This window comes from Chiroxiphia lanceolata, chromosome 8, assembly GCF_009829145.1.
Source record: "Chiroxiphia lanceolata isolate bChiLan1 chromosome 8, bChiLan1.pri, whole genome shotgun sequence".
NCBI classification, from domain to species: Eukaryota; Metazoa; Chordata; class Aves; order Passeriformes; family Pipridae; genus Chiroxiphia; species Chiroxiphia lanceolata.
The window spans coordinates 23364396-23383329 of record NC_045644.1 but is presented as its reverse complement, the minus strand read 5'-3'; the positions used below and the strand labels follow the sequence as shown (position 1 = coordinate 23383329).

General features: G+C 36.0%; 1 protein-coding gene across 1 annotated transcript in view; it reads right to left on the bottom strand.

Moving 5' to 3' along the window:
- LRMDA (leucine rich melanocyte differentiation associated) overlaps window positions 1–18934 on the bottom strand; it is a 645824-nt gene that overhangs the window by 253408 nt on the left and 373482 nt on the right. The gene's annotated exons all lie outside the window — the stretch shown is intronic.

The following is an 18934-nucleotide window of genomic DNA, read 5'->3' as shown; positions in this document are numbered from 1 at the left end:
AATCCTCTCTACAAACTAAATTACTATATTTTAGTCTCTTAAAAAAAAAAAAAAAGAGAGAGAACTAGAGAAATAAAAATTACTTTTTTTTTCGTCTGGAAGAACTTGGAGTTACGATTTTATTGAGCCAACTTGAATGGTGTTCAGCAAATTAAATTAAGGGAAACAAACTAAAAGTTAAAATCCTACACTTGCTACTTTGAAACTTACTTCCTGTAATTACCTTAGTTAGAGAAACAAATATGAATGAAATAGAGAAAAAAAGCCCAGTTAACAGAAGGTAACGCAAAGGGAACTAAGAGAGGAGTTAATAATAAAATTTGTAGTTATCGGCAGCAGAATTTTCTGCAGGAGGTTCATTAAAACAAAAGTCAAATGTATGAAATTTATATTTATAGGGCTGCAAGCACATTAAACAGGGAAAAAGTTATTCCTGAAAACACAAGCCTTTCTAATACTGCCTACATTTCTTTTTGAGGCGGTTGCAAAGGAGAAGCATAGAATAAAGCAAACTAACCTAAACTGTTGTGATTGCAAAGAAAATGTTTCAATATTACTGCATCTTCTTGCACTATAAAAGTACTATAATCATGCCCTTCTGACATCATCTCGAAGAATATTCCAAACCCTACCATTTATATGAGAGCCAATCTGCCCTACTTTGAGAAGCAAGGACAGAGATAGAAAGGGAGATTTGAATAGCTTTGTTCAAAAGAAAAGAAGAAAACAATATAAGTGGCAGGAGTAGCTGGGCTGTGAACTGACAAATTCATCAATTCTTATTTCAGAGACAATAATTAGAAGGAGTGGAGATTCACCTTTCAGCAATTGTCTCTCAAACTCTTTCTCTGAGTGATAGAGAAGGAATTTGGGACCAAATGCCAGAAGTCAAGCAAACAAGGCAGAAGGCCAACTTGGCTGAACAGGAATCTTCTCTTGGAAATAAGGCAAAAAAGGAAGATGTATGCCCAGTGGATGCAAGGTCAAGCGACATGGGAAGAATTCAGAGATGCTGCTTGTCACTGTAGGGAGAAAATTCATGCGGCCAAAGCTCAGCTGGAGTTGCAGCTGGTCAGAAATATGGGGAATAATAAAAAGAGGTTTTTCAAATACATTAAGGTAATAGGCAGCATAGAAATATCATTGGCCCACTACAGGGTGAGGACAGTCACCTCACAAACAGGGACAGAGACAAGGCAGAGGTGTTTAATGCTTTCGTTGCCTCTGCCTTCAACACGGCTGAAGAACCTAGGGAGTCTCAGTGCCCTGAGCTGGAGGACCATGACTGCAAGAATGATCAACTCCCAGTTGACTCTGAACTTGTGCAGGATCTGCTGCTCCAGTTGGATCCCTATAAATCTATGGGACCTGACTGAATTCATCCCAGAATCCTCAAAGACCTGGCTAATGTCATCGCAAAACTTCTCTTGATGATTTTTGATCTTGGGAATCCAGAGAGGTCCCAACTGACTGGAAGCTGACACAAACATTGTTCTGATTTTCAAGAAAGGCAAGAAGCAGGACCCCAGAAACTACAGGTCTGTCAGTCTCACTTCAGTGCCTGATAAAGTTATGGAGAAGATTATTCTAGGAAGTATTAAAACACACCTGAAAGACAAAGTAGTCATTGGTCACAGCCAGCACAGCTTCATGAAAGTCCTGCTTATCCAACCTGACTTTCTTTTATGACAAGGTAACCCCACCTAGCTTTGATATGGGGAAGACAGTTGATGTAATCTTTTTGGATTTCAATAAAACTTTCAACATTGTCTCTCACAGGATCCCTCTGGACAAAATGTCCAGCACACAGCTGGATAAATACATTATATGTTGGGTGAGCAATTGGCTCAGAGGTCAAGTACAGAGGGTAACAATGACATCAGACTGGTCACCTGCCACTAGTGGGGTTCCACAGGGCTCCATCTTAGGCCCTGCGCTCTTCACCACCTTCATAAATGACTTGGACACAGGACTGAAAGGGACAATAAGCAAGTTTGCAGACAACACAAAACTGGGAGGAGCTGTTGACTCCCTCAAGGGCAGGTAGGCCCTGTAGAAAGACCTTGACAAATTAGAGGGCTTCATACAATCACCAATTGTATGAAGTTCAACAAAGGGAAGTGCTGGATTCTGGCACCTGGGATGGGACAACCCTGGATGTATGTACAGACTGGGGAATGAGATGCTGGAAAGCAGTGCCACGGAAAGGGATCTGGGGGTCCTGGTTGAGGGCAAGCTGAATATGAGTCAGCAGTGCCTTGGCAGCCAGGAGGGCCAACTGTGTCCTGGGGGGCATCAGGCAAAGCATCACCAGCCAGTCGAGGGAGGGGATTGTCCTGCTCTGCTCTGCACTAGGGCAGCCTCACCTTGAATATTGTGGCAGTTTTGGGCAGTGCAATATAGGAAAGACATTAAGCTATTGGAGAGCATCCAAAGGAGGGCAACAAAGATGGTGAAGGGCCTTGAGGGGAAGCCATGTAAGGAGTGGCTGAGGGCACTTGGTCAGTTCAGCCTGGAGAGGAGACTGAGAGGAGACCTCATTGCAGTTACAATTTCCTCATGAGGGGAAGAGGACGAGCAGGTACTTCTTTGTGGTGACCAGCGACAAGACCAAGGGAGTGGCCTGAAGTTGTGTCAGGGGAGGTTTAGGTTGGATATTAGAAAAAGGTTCTTCACACAGAGGGTGGTTGGCCACAGCACCAAGCCTGACAAAGTTCCAGAAGCATTTGGATGATACTTTCAGGCACATTGTGTGACTTTTGGGGATGGTCCTGTGCAGGGCTAAGGGTTGGACTTGATGATCCTTGTGGGTCCCTTCCAACTTAGTGCATTCTCTGTTTCTGTGAACATGTTCTAGATTGGGAGAGGGGAAAAGAGAACAAAGCAAGAACTGTTTTCTGGATTGTATAATCCTCAACTCATGAGTACATATAAAATATGACAATATAATTGTTTCAGAAGCTACAAACCTCTCATAATACTGCCAAGAGTATACTGTAAGATTCTTAAAACATACCAGAGATTCAGGGATAATAAATATATATAAATTAAAGGAAATGGTTGTTTCAGAAGTTTGTGGTTGAATGGTTACTATAAATAGACATCCACACATGCAGTGACTGGTGTCCCTTATGTGGCTTATGTGAGAAAACCCAAAGTATACTTACCCTTTCTATAGGTCTGCAAAAATAACCATTAAAGTTATGGTTCTGCCTGGGAGATTTGTCTCCCATGATGACAGAGGTCTCTACTATGCAGAAAAACACTTTTTTTTTCCTTTATCCTGAAAGGTAACAGTAATACAAGGAATCTTCAGCCTGCCAGCAGTGTCGGACCACTAGCAAACCAATGGTTCCCAATATCACTACCTTGATGCTGTTTCACTCCACTTCTACATATGCAAGTTGTCTGTGGCAAGTATTCATTGATTTATAGATATCTGCACAACTCAACTATGAATCACAAGATACTTCTGTATGAACACCATAAAATCAGGAATATTTGAGAAGGAAAAAGAATAGGAAAAAAAAATCAGCATTAGCTGCCATACAATCTTAGACTAGCATTGCTCCATTAGGTATGGAAGTCAAGAAAGCAGGGCTGGCTGTTGACCTCATCAAAGGTCTTGCACACCTTGGAAACAGCTTCAACATTAACAAGCATGCTAATCTGCCTGAAATCAAATAGGCAATTACTCTGCTACTTCCATGAATTTTGAGGCAAGTATAATTTGGTAGTTAGACATTAATAAACCTATTTCATGGATCTTACCACTATCTGATAAAGAAGCTTTTTTTTTTTACTATCTCTTTAATGTTATTAAATAGAGTAAACTCGTCTCTGGTTAAATAGGCTTCACAAGTGCTAATCTTAGCCTAAAGCACTCTAATGGATTGACTCTTCCTCAGTAGGGCTATATAAATATTTATAAAGACTTCACACGAAGAACAAATCTGACACAGGGCTTTAAAAGAGTTTTCAACATATACAGAACCCAGAGAAAGAAAAGATTTTGCAAAGACAACGAAGCTCTTACCTTCAAAAACACTCTCTTAAATCCTGGAGGGCTGGTAATAGCACACAAACATATGTCTGAATCTGCACACAAGATTCACATCCGGGTCACGCTACCAGTATTCCAATAGTGATGTCTTATGGTCACAGGCTGTCTTATGAGTACAAGATTTTCTTCTTACATGGTCCATCTGCTTTTCTCGATAGACAGTTTTTTCCATGCCAGTAATAAAGCAAAAAGTGATTATGCTATTTTTCTGCCTTGTTTCTGAATGGAGAAGGAGCAGCACTTAAAGCCTACATGGAAGCCAAACACGCAGTCCATTCTCCCTTTGAAAAAAAATAAGTCTTCTCCAAAGAAATACATCAAAGAAAGTAAGTATTTCTTTGAACAGTGTAGAAGAGGAAGCATGAAATCCTGGCTCCACTGATAATGTAAATTGTTTCTAGCCACTGCACTACAGGCAGGATTTTAGTACAGATACAAATGGGTGGCCCTTCAGCCCAGGCCCAGAAGTCCAGTCATGAGGATAAGTAAATTACTTATTTTATTCTCATTACAGTAAGTTTCCAACAACTAAAACTATGCCACCATGCCACTATTATAGATGAAAAAATGATACACCATCAGTTTAAGCTCTGCTCCATCTTGAGATTAAAACTACAATTTTTAATTTACATGGCTTATTAGTATTTCATTATCTATTTCTTTAGAAGAGCATATGAAAATATAATATTTTCTGCCACAGAGAATAGATATATCACATATCCACCTAAACACTAGCCCTAAGAATGCAGAGCTTTCATTGTTGTTATCAATACAGGGATTGGAAGAGACCACTCTCATCTTCAGGCAACTATAGCATAGGCAAAATCTTCAGCTGAACCTTTTCCCCACATTATAAGCCCAAAAAAAAAGAGATCTGATTTTTCAAATTTGCAATAGCTACATGCAACATTTCAACATTGCCTAACTGAAAATAAACTTTAAATTAACATCCATGAACCTTCTTTGGGATCACTGGACAGTCTAGATTGCAACATAATTGCTTCCCAGCTGTAAAATTGCAGAGAAAAATAGGCATGTGCCTTGTTCTCCCAGACCACACCAGCCCTCCTGTTAACTGTAGAAGTATTGCACAAGATTTATAAGGCTTGAATTAGTGCATTTTAGGTTTAATTAGAGCTCCATTAATTTTCAGTAGTTCTAGCATGACACTGCTCCAGTCAGTGATCATTGGTTTCCCCTGCATTCTGGGCAGAAGGTGGAAGACCAGCCTGTAAAGGACAAGACAACCATTGGCTCTGTATACAGCAGCTTTTACAAGCCAAACCATATTCCACTAGGGGTTTATCATATAAAAAAATAGACTTCCCACTTGCCAAAATATGACCTCAAGAGGACAAAGCAAGTAAGTTCTCTACCAACAACATATCTATTCATTTCTGCTTGGGGGGAGGTGGAGGAGAGAGTGGAGCAAAAGAGCATTTCACATAAACAACAGTTCTTCAGAAGTTCTCTCCAGAGAAACTGGTAAACATATGTGGCAGAAAAAGACCCAAAAGCTATGTTGCTGTTGCCTTTAAATCAAAAAGGTTGTTATGAAAAATAACATATCTAGTTTCATGGCCAAAAATAAATCAGGAAAATAAAATTAATTTTATCTTTCTCTTTCCTTACTTTGCAACTGTCAATGGCCTCGCAGCAACGCTTCCCAGAAAGTTAGGTGTCCTTTACTGAGAAACCATGCACCATTCTGGTCGAGAACATGAGATCAATTTAAAGATATTTTTCTACTCACAATGTGAATTATTTTCTAACCCTGTAAGAGTTCTCTACTGTCAGAGATAAACAATGAAATCCAAAGTACCTCTCTCAGGATATTAACTGTATAGCTGCTGCTGAAAATCTTGCCAATGCAATATTTCTTTATATTTAGAAAATGATTGTTTGGTTGTTTTGAAACTAGAATGACACATGCAGACATCTTAATGAGTTCTGCTTCGGAATCACCATTTGACATGGCACAGATCTATGTTTGTTTCTATTGCTTACACTGACACAGTAGACTACTCCTTCTGAATCTACTCAACAGATTTAAAAGTTTTCTTCATATGACAGAAAAATTTTGTGCCTACCCTGTGCTTCTGCCTACCCTGTATAGTATTCCACCTTTCAAAATTGCACCCAAAATCTTAGACTTATTATTTAGAAGAAATAGCACTGCAGAGTCTAATTTAGACCATAAAGATATAAAAAAATATCATATAAGAAGGAAGCAAAAAGCTGGGAGATACTATACAAAAGCAAGATAGTGAAAAATTTGAGCAGACCTGGGGTGGTGGATTAATACAGTGGCCTGTTAGACTTCTCTGGAACAATATGCAATATGAAAGCACAAAACTCCTGCCAAACTGCATGTAAAGTGAGTAAGTTCTCCAAGAACTGTCCTAAGACTCAGAGCAAAAATATTTTATGCTTCATGTTCAACAATCCAATGGACTTGACCTGTAGCTAACTGCAAAACATGCAAGTGATGTCCTATTTCAAACTCAGGAATACTATGTTTTCTACAGAATTATGTACAGTTTCTTCCAGTTTTTGCTTGATGGGCTTGATGAGAACAGGTAGAACAGGAATATTCACTGCCTCTCCTACTCCATTCTTTTTCCTCGAGTCACTTCTATGGTTTTATTTGAAACAAATATTGCATTCACATTTTCTGTGTGAAATTAATAGTAATGATAGGCTGACTGCTTACTCGTATCTAAACACTTTACATAAATTTCCAATCCAATCCTTGGTGATTAGGTAGTACCTGTACACCATAAAGACACACGCTTTCTGGAAAATCACAAAAGCAATAAAAAGAGCAAGAGAATTATTATCATATAACTACAGAACTTCACAGCAAGAGTCAGAAGCCACAGTCTGGTGGCAAAATAATGCAAGGAAAAAAATTGCAGAATGTAATGATAAAAGACAACAATTTGTACACATACACTAGAGTGGACCCACCTCCTTGCTTACCCAAATTGTGACAGTTAAACGTAGTCATGTTTAGAGCTACCGTTGGAGTAGGATCCGGACTCCACAGCATGATTGGAGACAGTTGTGTATCATTTCAATAAAACAGGTTTCTTCTCTGTTTGTATGCTTTCTGCGTGTATTCACACTAATAATACTTTTGATAAAACCCTCCAGAAAGTAATCAACTTTAATAGCTCTTCTACAGCTAAAGCCGCACAACTGGGTGGCAAATACAAATGAGCTTTCTACAGCAAAACTTAAGTCTTCAAAAGAATTGTAAGAAAAAAAAGATTACAGGTTTAGCATTGCTTCTGGGATAAAATGTATATTTGTGATAAATGTATCAAATCCCCTAAAAACTACAGCCATTGAAACTTCATATTTAGGCTGATTTGCTTTCCAAATCATATAGACAGCACAGTTGTGTACAATTTTTAAACAAGTACAACCACAGAGAAATGCTGAGAGATTTAAGAGAAATAAAAGCATGATCAGCTAGCTTGTAATCTTCTTTTCTCTTATTCTCCTCCCTATAGCTGCATTAAATTGCCTGTTGAGAACAATAACATATTTGTGCTTTTATAGGTAGAATGATTTGTATTATGTAAAGATTCGGCTAACAGAGTAAAGATGTATTCAAACTGAGCTGGATTACATGCTGTTAATAATTTTCTGGATGCTCTAGGGGACCCATAATTCTGGAGGAATAGAGATTAGCATTTGAATATATGCTTTGTAATACATCTCAAAGCAGACTTTTTTAATTTGGATTTTGTCATTTTTCTAGAACCACACTAACCAGAAATCAAATCACTGAAAGCATTTTGGAGGGAAAAGTACGCCACAATCAAGTTTTTATGTCCCACTCCCCCAAACACTAAAGAGTACACAGAAAAGCTGTCTTGTACCAGCTCCCACACCATTTCAATAGTTTTCTTTAGAATGTCAGACTACCTAGAATATGTGATCAGGCTTGCATTATTGTTCCATGAACGTTGAATAAAAAGAGGAACCCAACAAGCAAACCAGAACTTGCTGTTATGAGTAAAAGCTCAAGCTGTCTAGAAAGCTGGCTTTGCTGTGGGCTAGCTTCAGTTTCAGAAAGTAACATTAAAATACATTATTTTAGCAAAATTAATAAAGAAGCTCAAATTGCAAAGAAATATCCCTCAAAATACAATAGCACTTTTTTGGTTTTGAATATAAACTTCAGCATAAACAAGACTCCCATTTCACTGTTTTCATGACACATTGAACTCTTTTGGCCATCATTTGCTAAACCTTGAAATCCTTTGTAAACTCTGTATGTCTTTTCATAATTTTTGAAACACTTAGTACTTCAGAACAGTCTTAAAGTGTATGACTCTCTAATAAATATTATATTCTCAGACAAACTCAACTGGGAAGCATACTGAAGTGTTTCTTATTTAATAAATTACTTTTCTTAGCATTATAAGGTTCACCTAGCAAGTACAGATTCACTGGACAAAATATACTTTTCATGACCTCTGGTCCTCAGTTATAATTAGTTGTCTGGTCCCAGTTCCTTACAGTGTAAACAAAGACTGACAAACCCACATTGGCTGCATGTATTTATTACATTACAGCCCAGCTGCCAATGTCTAACCATTCTAATAAAAAACTATTTTCTAAGGTTTATGTTTTATTGCATGTATGACTCCCTTATTGGTTAGCATTTTGGAGTTGTGGAAAAGGTTATGAATTTAGAAACTGACTGCATTCATATCATATTTAAAACTTAATGCTATTTTATTAAAGACATATGGGCCTCCAAAGTACACATATTAAATGTCATGTAAGAAAAGTAGCAGTCTAAATCATGGTCAAATTCATTTTTGACGTGACTCCTGAGGCTTCCCAAGATCTGAACTATTTCTTTGTAAATCTGGCAGTTTAACCACACTCATAAATCACTTTCAAAGCATATTATTTCTTAATTTTACTGCATTAGAGAGCATTTGGCCTACACAGCGAACTGTTTGTAACTGTTACATGAACAAAGATGTCTATTTAGTCTTGTAATGTGTGAAAGAGAAAAAAAGGTATTAATTTCTCAATCCTGAATTTACTTCTTTTAACCCAAATGATACATTTCCTAATGAAATTTGCCAGAATAAGATACATAGGATAGTTTGCTGTACTGACATAACAGAAAACTTGATCTCTTTCTGCTTCAAGCTCATAAATTAGCCACACAAAGGTAATAGTAATTTAGTCATTATCCCACAGGTTCTTTTACAAGAAAACAATGGTGGTTGGTGGTTTTCAAGCCCCATCAAGGTTGAAAGAACAAATGAATCTTCTTTGGGACAATGCACATGTGTTTACTAGATTCCTTGATACAATGACATTTGATACATTAGAACTGAAGTATAGCTTAAATGTATTTAAAAATTAAATGCACATCACTTAAGGACAGATTTCCTGCCTGCTAAAGTCTCAAAAAACCCTACCACTAAAACACATCATTCACAGAACAGGTTTCAAATCAATATAATTTTTGAAACATGATTGAAATTTTCTTCATTTATTTTTAGAGAAATTTCTAATTACAGAATTAATTACAATTCATATGTTTTCCTATGTTTTCCTTGGATAGTCTGAATAACCAAGGTAAATTAGGACAACAGTTTACTCCAAAAGCTTTATAATCTCACTAATTGCTTCAAAAAAACCCACCAATTCTCAGTCACAAATATTTTTTAGCTTTTTATGCATGCAATGAACCCCTCATTTTACCCTAAAAAATGGATCCACAAGTCGCCAAATTGTAAATGTTTTATGTCAGGTCCATTGTCTGCAAGATGGGCAAGATGAGGTTAGTATCAGCTTCAACTAACATTCAGGAACTGGAACCAGAATCTGTTAATTCAATCTGATTTTAAGGGAGCAGATGAAACTGTGCTGCATCCATTTCCTTTGACCAAGGGAGCAGTTTTGGAAACTCATTAAGTGAAAAAGTTCAGGACTTCTTATAAAACATCCCTTTGGCCTATACATTTCTGGTAAGGGTGGAGACTAGGCGATAAATATTAGTTTTTCACTGAAAACAATTTTTTTTCCCCTTATAAACCAGCTACAAATTGGTCATGTTCATTAATGAAGAGAGAATGACTGATATGCTTGAGTTTTTAGGAGATGACCTCATCACTACCAGCCCTATCTGACTCTTGCACCACTCTCTGGTTGCTGTTAGTGCGGGGGAGGATTATTTTTATAATGCTCTGGTGTTCCTGACCTGCCAATATTTTGCAGCACACAATATTTCTTTTAGCACAACAGGAAAGGCATGATTCAGCTGCTTAAACACACGCTTCTACTGCTGTTTTAGCCACTCTACAGTATCCGGGCCCAGTCTCCCATGTAAGTTCAGAAAAACTTACATCTCCTATAGATACTTACCTGCCATCCCTTAAGGGACCTGCTGTATACTTTAGGGTATCTGAAATGGCAGTAGGCTGCTATTTTTAGTAATTTACATTGTTTCCAACGTGATTAGAAATATTAATCAATACAAGGTGCATTCATTTTACCCTCCCTTTTGTTCCTGTCTTCTCAGTCCATCCACCTAATTTGACTACAGCAACACTAAAAAAAAGAAATCTAGCATTCATTTCACAGCAACATGCTATATGATGTGCTTGCATCACATTTTATGATGAAGTCATGGTTCTTTATCCTCTGATATAATTTAGGCCTTCACACTTGAACTTGTAACCCACAGATCACTGTAGACTGTTCTTTTTGACCATGATTCCACTGATGTCAAAAGTAAACACGTGGAAGATAAAATCCACTTCTGCAGAATCAGGGACTACAGTGTTATCACAAACAACATTAAAGACGTCATTGTGCAACCAAAAACATTTTGTTAATGACAAGTAAGACCAAAGAATACTAGGGGAATAACAATTTGCAGAGAATGACATGTTGAAGGCACTTTGTTTATTTACTACCTTGGTCTGGATATAGAGAATCACCTTTCTAAAAACCATGGAGTGTAACCTCTGAAAGGAAGGATGCCAAAGAATTTGGTTAAGTTAATGTAAAATACAACTCTGTTTACATCACAGTCTTCCAGATAGCATGTTGTTCCTTGCTGCAAGATATGCTACTGAGATCACAACAACAAATCATCTTTGTCTTAATTTGCAGTGGCCCTTCTGATCACATTTATCTCTAACAGCTGGTGAACTTTTCATGGGTCAGTGAAACAGTGAATCCAGGTCTTACCTTAACACAGCATCCATATACATTGCAGAGCCTGCTGTGAAAACTGTGTGACATCCAACCACGGTCAAAACAAGCAATAAATTTAAAATCAGCTATGACAGTTCTTTTCAACTTTTGAACCAGGTGCTTCGCATGTACAGAATTACAAGTAGACTCTATGGTAGTGGTAGTTTGCTACTGATTTTCTCTCTCAGAAATCTTTCTCTGATAAGTAGTTTTCAGAAAAAAAAAATTATAATTGGACCTTTGTTTCATTGCTAGAAATTAACATATATTCTAACCATCATGCTTAAGACTACTACTGTTTCAATGGGAATAACCCATCAATGTGAGTAAGAGTATAAGAGACATACAGCGTCTCAAAGTTCAGGAAAAAAAAGAACCACCTATAGGAACATAAGAATAGACATAAGTTGGCCAAGAGTTTTGTCAATGCCATATTAAATGGTCATATTATGGTCAAATGTCATATTAAATACATTAAAAAAAAAAAAAGCATCATATGAACAACTCCTGTGCTTAACAGTGGTGTCATTTGGTAATGAGATCCATTGCATTAGTTTTTCTGAAAAGAGGAATTACAGAACAGTGCATTGAGCTCTGCCTGTACTCCAGCAGTGTTGTCACTTCCAAAAGAAAAACAAACAAAAGTTATAGGATAAAATTCTAGCCCTACTGATCCATTAAGAATCTAAACCAATGATGATCCTGCTATCACGGTGTTACATTTTGCTGAATGACATTTTGTTAAGTAGACTGAATAGGCTGATCTCAATACAAAAGCCAGACCATACACTTGCAGCATCTAACAATTGAAGTTTCCATAGATATGAACCCACAAATGAAAATAAAATATAAAGTAAGAGACGTAATAAACAAGTTGTTATGATAGTTCCTTCAATTAAATGGATGCATTAATTATATACAGTGCCTATTGCCATTCATCAGAGAGTCTCTAAGTGCTGTACAAATACTAAGTCTTACAAAGGGATCAATATGCTCACTAATACTGAGAGACACAAACTTTTCAGGTGTAAAGGAGCAGCTGGTTAACTAGCACACTGCAACATGACATAACAGTTTAGGGCAGAAGGTAGAAAAGAGAATGCCTTTAGTAAATTGAGATTGTAGAGAAATCCATAGAGGCAGAATGTAATCACCTGAACTGGATTCAGGCCAAAGCTCCATGGATAACACCCCTTCCTATCTGAAAAATGCATTGGGATCATTAATGGCTAAAATGACACTGGCTTCATGACAATCATATACTTTTTTTTAAAGGAATAATTTTAGGAAAAAGACATCACCTTTTTCATTCTGTATCTTCAATATTAATTAAGATACTGAAATGTAGTCCACGTAACACCTGCCCAAAGAACTACATATATGATGTAGTTGACATTTTTTAAGAACACTAGAACAAACATTGAAGAAGAGTCTTTCCCCCTAATCTAACACATATATGACCCACACGTGTCCACTCTTCCTTCTTGACAATTGGAATTACAGCAGGTCAGTTCCTTTGTTATTTCAGCAGCTGCATATTTGTGACTTAGTCCCCACTGTTTAAACTAATTGCTTTTCTCTCATTTACTGAGTGAGGTTCTTTCTAATCATGTGACCTGTCTAATGTGTGAATATACAAAATAGAGCAGAAAAACCCAATCAACTTGCAGATTCAAGGAGTGCATGGAAGTTTCTTACTTTCCAAAACTCTTTGTATCTTAGAATCGCGTTTTCAGCTTTACTATCATAACTGGGTTTGCTTCTAATTTGGATACTGATTCTTCTCTTCCCTCTGTTGGCATTGGCTGCCTTTTCCCAAGATAGTCTTTCAGTTTGCTTTAACATATCTGCCCTTGCAGTCACTTGAAGGCAGTTCTTTACCAACCAACCTTAGCAGACGGCTCTAGATCCTCTTTTTTTTTTTTTTTTTTTTGCAACTTTTCCAGGAGCAAGAGCTTCCTCACATGATGCTCAAATTCACAGCTAGATCAAATTTATTGTTAACTTTCTTCACTAGGATAACACGCTACGTAGCAAGTGCAACATTCGTCTGCTACAGATAACTTGAACCAAAGAATGGAGTCTATGGCTCTCCTTCAGATGCACATTTAATTTGATAGTTAAGCAAATGAAATGTAAAAGAAGCCATCACATATCACTAATTACTGAACTATTTCATCCAAAGACTCCATATGAGACAAGATGTAGGCTACAGCAGCACTGCTTGTTGACCTGTATCCATATGTAGTGTAACTGTATGTCCACATGTCCATATATCATTTACCACAATGTCTCACAGGTGTCTTCTATAGAACTTCATTAGCCATTTGATGAACTACCAGCTTTCTGCTTATTAGTCTAGTACATACCTTTCCAGTCACATCCTTAAGTCTCTAATCACTTGTACAGTTAAAAAAATTAGATTTCCCATTTCGTAAAATCCCACATCACTAATTTACCCTCCAAGAACCATGAGGTGTGATAGCACATTTTATCTCTCAACATTGAATCAAGACATATGGGAACTAATTTTTTCTTTCTGCAAAAACTGAGGACAGTCTTAGAAATCTTTTTAAAGTCTTCTGAACAAAGTATTCTTGAATTTATGAATATCACAGCTCAAATTCCATTTCTGTGTTCACTGCACTTCACAGCAAGTTCACACACACATACACATACCAAATAGACATCTATTATTGCAGTGTGATTATCAAGGAGGCATACAAGGGGATATTCTCAAAGATATCCAAAAGTTTCTTCTAATCTTCTTTTCAACTAATTGAATAGTACAAACGTTCAAGAATCTAAACTTCCAAATTGAAAAAAAATAAAAATAAAAATAAAAATAAAAATAAAAATAAAAAGAAAAAGAAAAAGAAAAAGAAAAAGAAAAAGAAAAAGAAAAAGAAAAAGAAAAAGAAAAAGAAAAAGAAAAAGAAAAAAGAAAAAGAAAAAGAAAAAGAAAAAGAAAAAGAAAAAGAAAAAGAGGATCAGTATATCATAAAGGAATTGGAAAACAGAAGGAAAAACCTAAAGTCATCTCTCAGTTCTCCAACACCTTGATCAGTTCATCACGTGGAGTTTCACAATGCTTTTGTTGTTTCTTCTTCTGCCATGCTAATCATCATAACTATTCCCTTGCAGGCCAAAAAAAGGCTTAGTTCAAGATGTCATGCCCAGTTTTAGAAAATAAGTAAAATCTACTGGTTTAGAAAAAAAATATTTAAGTGTTATTCACACATAATTATACCATAAATTTGTATATAGGTATGTTTGCTTATGTCTGGTTTGGATCATGGCATTTGTTTAAGATAATGGGATTTTAAAAATGAAAACTTTTAAATTACTGAACTTAGCTCTGTCAGATGAGTTCTGCCAAGAATCACTCTTGTAGCTGGCAGACCCTGTTCAGCCATGTATTATTTTAAACTGCCAATGTAATCATATATAAAAGCAATTCTGGGTTTTGTTTGGTTTTATTTTAATTATTTTTTCCTAATTTTGATGAGTCGTTAAGGGATTATGAGTCGAGCATGTTACGGACTCTTGCTTCAAATACTTAAATTTTCCAAAGAGCAAAATGGATGCTTCAGTGGGCTACATAGTAGCGTGATTGCCTCAATGTCCTTGAAGTAAATATTATTTACTGCATCACAGTCTGGGTTAGAGTCTTAAATTTATGTCCTTTGTTTTAGGATGTGAAACTTTGACATGTGGACAATAAGAACCCCTAATATGTAGAAGCTCTCTCAAAGAGGTATCTTATTAGCTAGCAATTCGACACAACGATTCTTTACACTTTAAAAGCCCTTTACTCTGCATCTACTCCAAATGCTGTAAATGTTTATAAACCAAGATGTCTACACAATGGTAATGGTAAAAAGGAAAAAAAAAAGAAAAGTTAGCAATGCATATGTTCTCTGAAATTTTATCTGTCTCCTTTTATCTAGTTTTTAAAACCAGTCCCATTTTCCTAATTTAGGAAGGGGGTAAAAAGGTCCATGAGATACATTAGTAAAAATGTCTTGCTTAAATTCATGTAAGCAGATAGAACACATCTACTCAAGAAAAATATGATTCTTCTTAAATAGTTAGGCACAAAAATTACTAAAATCATTCCTCATGCCTCATCTGATCTTAATAGAAGCATATATCAGCACTGGTCACTTTGATAATGAGCTTCTCCTATGAGCTTAAACACCAGAATACCGCCAGTAATCTGAAAGCAACACTGTAGACTTTATCTCACCTTATTTCTTAAATGGTCCTGCCTAAATATTTACTCTTTCTATCATAATAAAATTATCTCCCTCTACCCTCCAAGTAATAGTGTGAGCATGAATCATATACATTCATCATGTGGAATTCAGATATTAGACTTGCCTTCCTGCTTCAGTCTCTCCATCTTAGTTCCTTAGATAACAAATGCTACATCAGGTTTCATAATTATAACTTCTGATGAAAACAATGTATCTGAGGGTGAAAAACAAATCAAAAAATTCAGAACACCTGTACTGCCCTCTTTTGTTGTACAGAGTTCTCTTTATACCCAGTTGCAAGCAGAATAACTCCACATAATATTGTCTGTTACTTGGAAGTATATCCATGGATACCCACCAATGACTTGGTCTTACAGGCTACAAGACTGTTACTGGTGACCAAATGCATGCTGCTTGTTTTTGCCACCATAAATAAAACTGATGAAAATGTTAACCTTAAAAATGCAGTAAGTCACAAAATATTTATTGGGAAGACAGGTTGCAAAATACTGGGAAATATATGCATTATATAAAAGCAAGTGCACTGACCCAGTATTCAGTAATTAAATTTATATTTAACGAGACTTATGACAGTGTGTATCTATTCATTGCAACACACTTTAGATATAATGGATATATGCAGATTTTATCATCTAGATTAAGTGATCATGAATACAGACATTTAAAATATGAAATTATGTCCTTTGATACATCATAATTTCATTTTTTAAATTTATATCATATGCAATGTAAAAATGTGGAGTCATAAAATATTTTCTCAAATTACTTTCTGCTTTGCATCTCTAAGTTTTAAAAATGAAACAGTTGGGAGCACAATTCATATACCTATAAACCAAAGAAGGGTACAGTTTTAAATAATTATGTCAAGAAATGACAACTGTACTCTTTGTAGAAGCAGAGATGAATAATTACAAAGCTGGGACATAATTAAGCAATTTTGACTGTCGTATTCTTGAGCTGTCTTTCTGATGTGAAATGCTGTCATGCCCAGAAACACACTTCACACTGGACAGGCATCTTCCACTTTGATCTACACTTGTGCCAGTGAAATGAGGTCATGATCTGGTCATTAAAACAAGGCTTCCTCATCTGGCTCAATGCCTCTTATCTAGCCAGACTTATCCAACCCTTATTAAAAGCAGGCATGATACAATGTTCAATATTTTGACAAAAGAAAACATAAACATCACAGAATAATGAAGTTTAGCTCACTTATACAGTGAGAAGGAACACTGCATTGTAACATTGTAACATGTTTTCTAATAAATGACTGTATCTTTCCATAAGACAGTCATATCACAAACAGATGCATTTTCAACAAAGGATGAAATGAAGCAAAGCACAAGAAAGTGCAGTGTTCTGTTAAAAAAAAATCAGGAAAAATGAAAGTAAAAAATTTATACAAAATAAAATATTTATGACTTAGTGATGACTGGTGATTGCTAGATACTTTTGTATTTGAGTAAACACAAGCTACTCAGATGGAAATTTCTTGCTTTTATTCTCATTTTGTGTATTTTTTTCTTGGTGGGGTGTTTTGCTCTCCCAAGTATTTTATGTCAAGACTAAAATGAAAACAACTCCCCACATCACAGCCTCTTTAGATCATCAGTCTGCCTTTTATGCTGAATAAGCCATACCATCTCCTGCTTATCATAATGGTGGGAAAAAACCCTTTTAGTTTGGGTTTTTATCTGAAAAAGTAGGTCTGATAGGCTCACTCTTGTTGCTATATCTGGCAGAAGATTTTCATGTGGCACCTGCCAACATAAAAACTAATCACTCCATCTCCTTTCCTGGCAAGCATAGGCTGACACAGTGGCTCCTACCTCAGGTGAAAGGAAAAAAAATGATTATTTGGAAGTTCACTGTGATCAAGGTCCTATATCCCTAGGTCAACTGACTAAGGAGTTTTTCTGATGACCAAATACTGAGTTTTTCTGATCACCAATACTGGATGTGCCGCAATCTTTCAGTTTTGATCAAAGTGTAACCTCTAACTAGTTTCAGAATGCTTAAAATGTATCACCACTACCTGTCTGTTAGATCTGCCTGAAGCTGGTCGAAAATCTCAACAACTACATGGGAGGGGAATTGATGAACGGAAAACACAAGATCCAGGAAATTTGAAGGCTAAAGAATAAAAACCCACTATGTATTCAATGTATAACATATGACAGTATTTGAAAGGACAGATATTGCGCACATCATCGTTGTGGTATATGGAGGAATTCTGCTTGTTATGGTCTTTGAGTACAGCTGTCAATAGCTGTATACATACACATCTGCATCTGAAAACATATGCAGAGAGGACTCTATGAGTGTTTTCAAACGTATAGTTTGCATGTAGATGTACTACAAGCATGAATATCCTAGGAAACAAGCACAAATTCAAAACAATTTGGAGAGCTTTACAATACCTGTTCTGCATCTAATTTAATATTTATTTTAAATTAGCCATTTCTGTAATATGTATATAATATTATATGATGAGGGCAATTTTGTAGTAAGAAGCACTAATTCATGCCATGAAAATCATTTGCAATGATTTTACCCTCAATAATTTGTACTGAACCATTTATAAATAAGAAGAAAAGCCAACTCTTAGGAAGGCAATAACAATGGTAAATTGGAGGCTTCTGCAAATGTGCTGAAATAAATGTATGGTTTATCATAAGACTTAGTGAGTAAATAATTCAAAACTATACAAAAGGTTCAATTGTAGATATAAAAGATAAACATGTTATCCCTAAATTTGTGAGGTAATTTATCCTCAGCTATTGACTTAAAAAGAGGTTTCATCCAGAAAAGTAGCTTTAAATTTGAGAGACACTTTTTTATTCTCTTGCACTATTAAGTTGATTACAATTCACATAGTAGGCCTTAAATGAAAAATCGAATTGTTAGTAAAACTAAATAAACATTTCACCAGATCTAAAATCTGATAAGAAGAATTGTAAAAGAAGACGACATATGTGCGCTATACCTAACACAATTCAGCTTTTGCATTTGGCCAGACTCAAAGATGGTTTGCTGTGAATAAGGTATACAAAACAGCTTAGAATAAATTATTTCATTTATTACATATATGAAACTGAAATAACTAAAGGCAGTGGTAAACAATATATCGAAGCAATGCTTGTATCAGAACTGTTAACATTTTAGTAGTTATAAATTAATTAGTCTGAAAAAATTTGTAATGCACTGCAATTGTACTCATGATAATACATTTATCCAGCAACACTCTTATGCTACCAAACAGTGCATTTCCATAACTGCTTATTATTCAGCATTATTGGAAATCTGCAATAAATTATTGATGGTATATTTTAAAGAACAAAACAGCAAA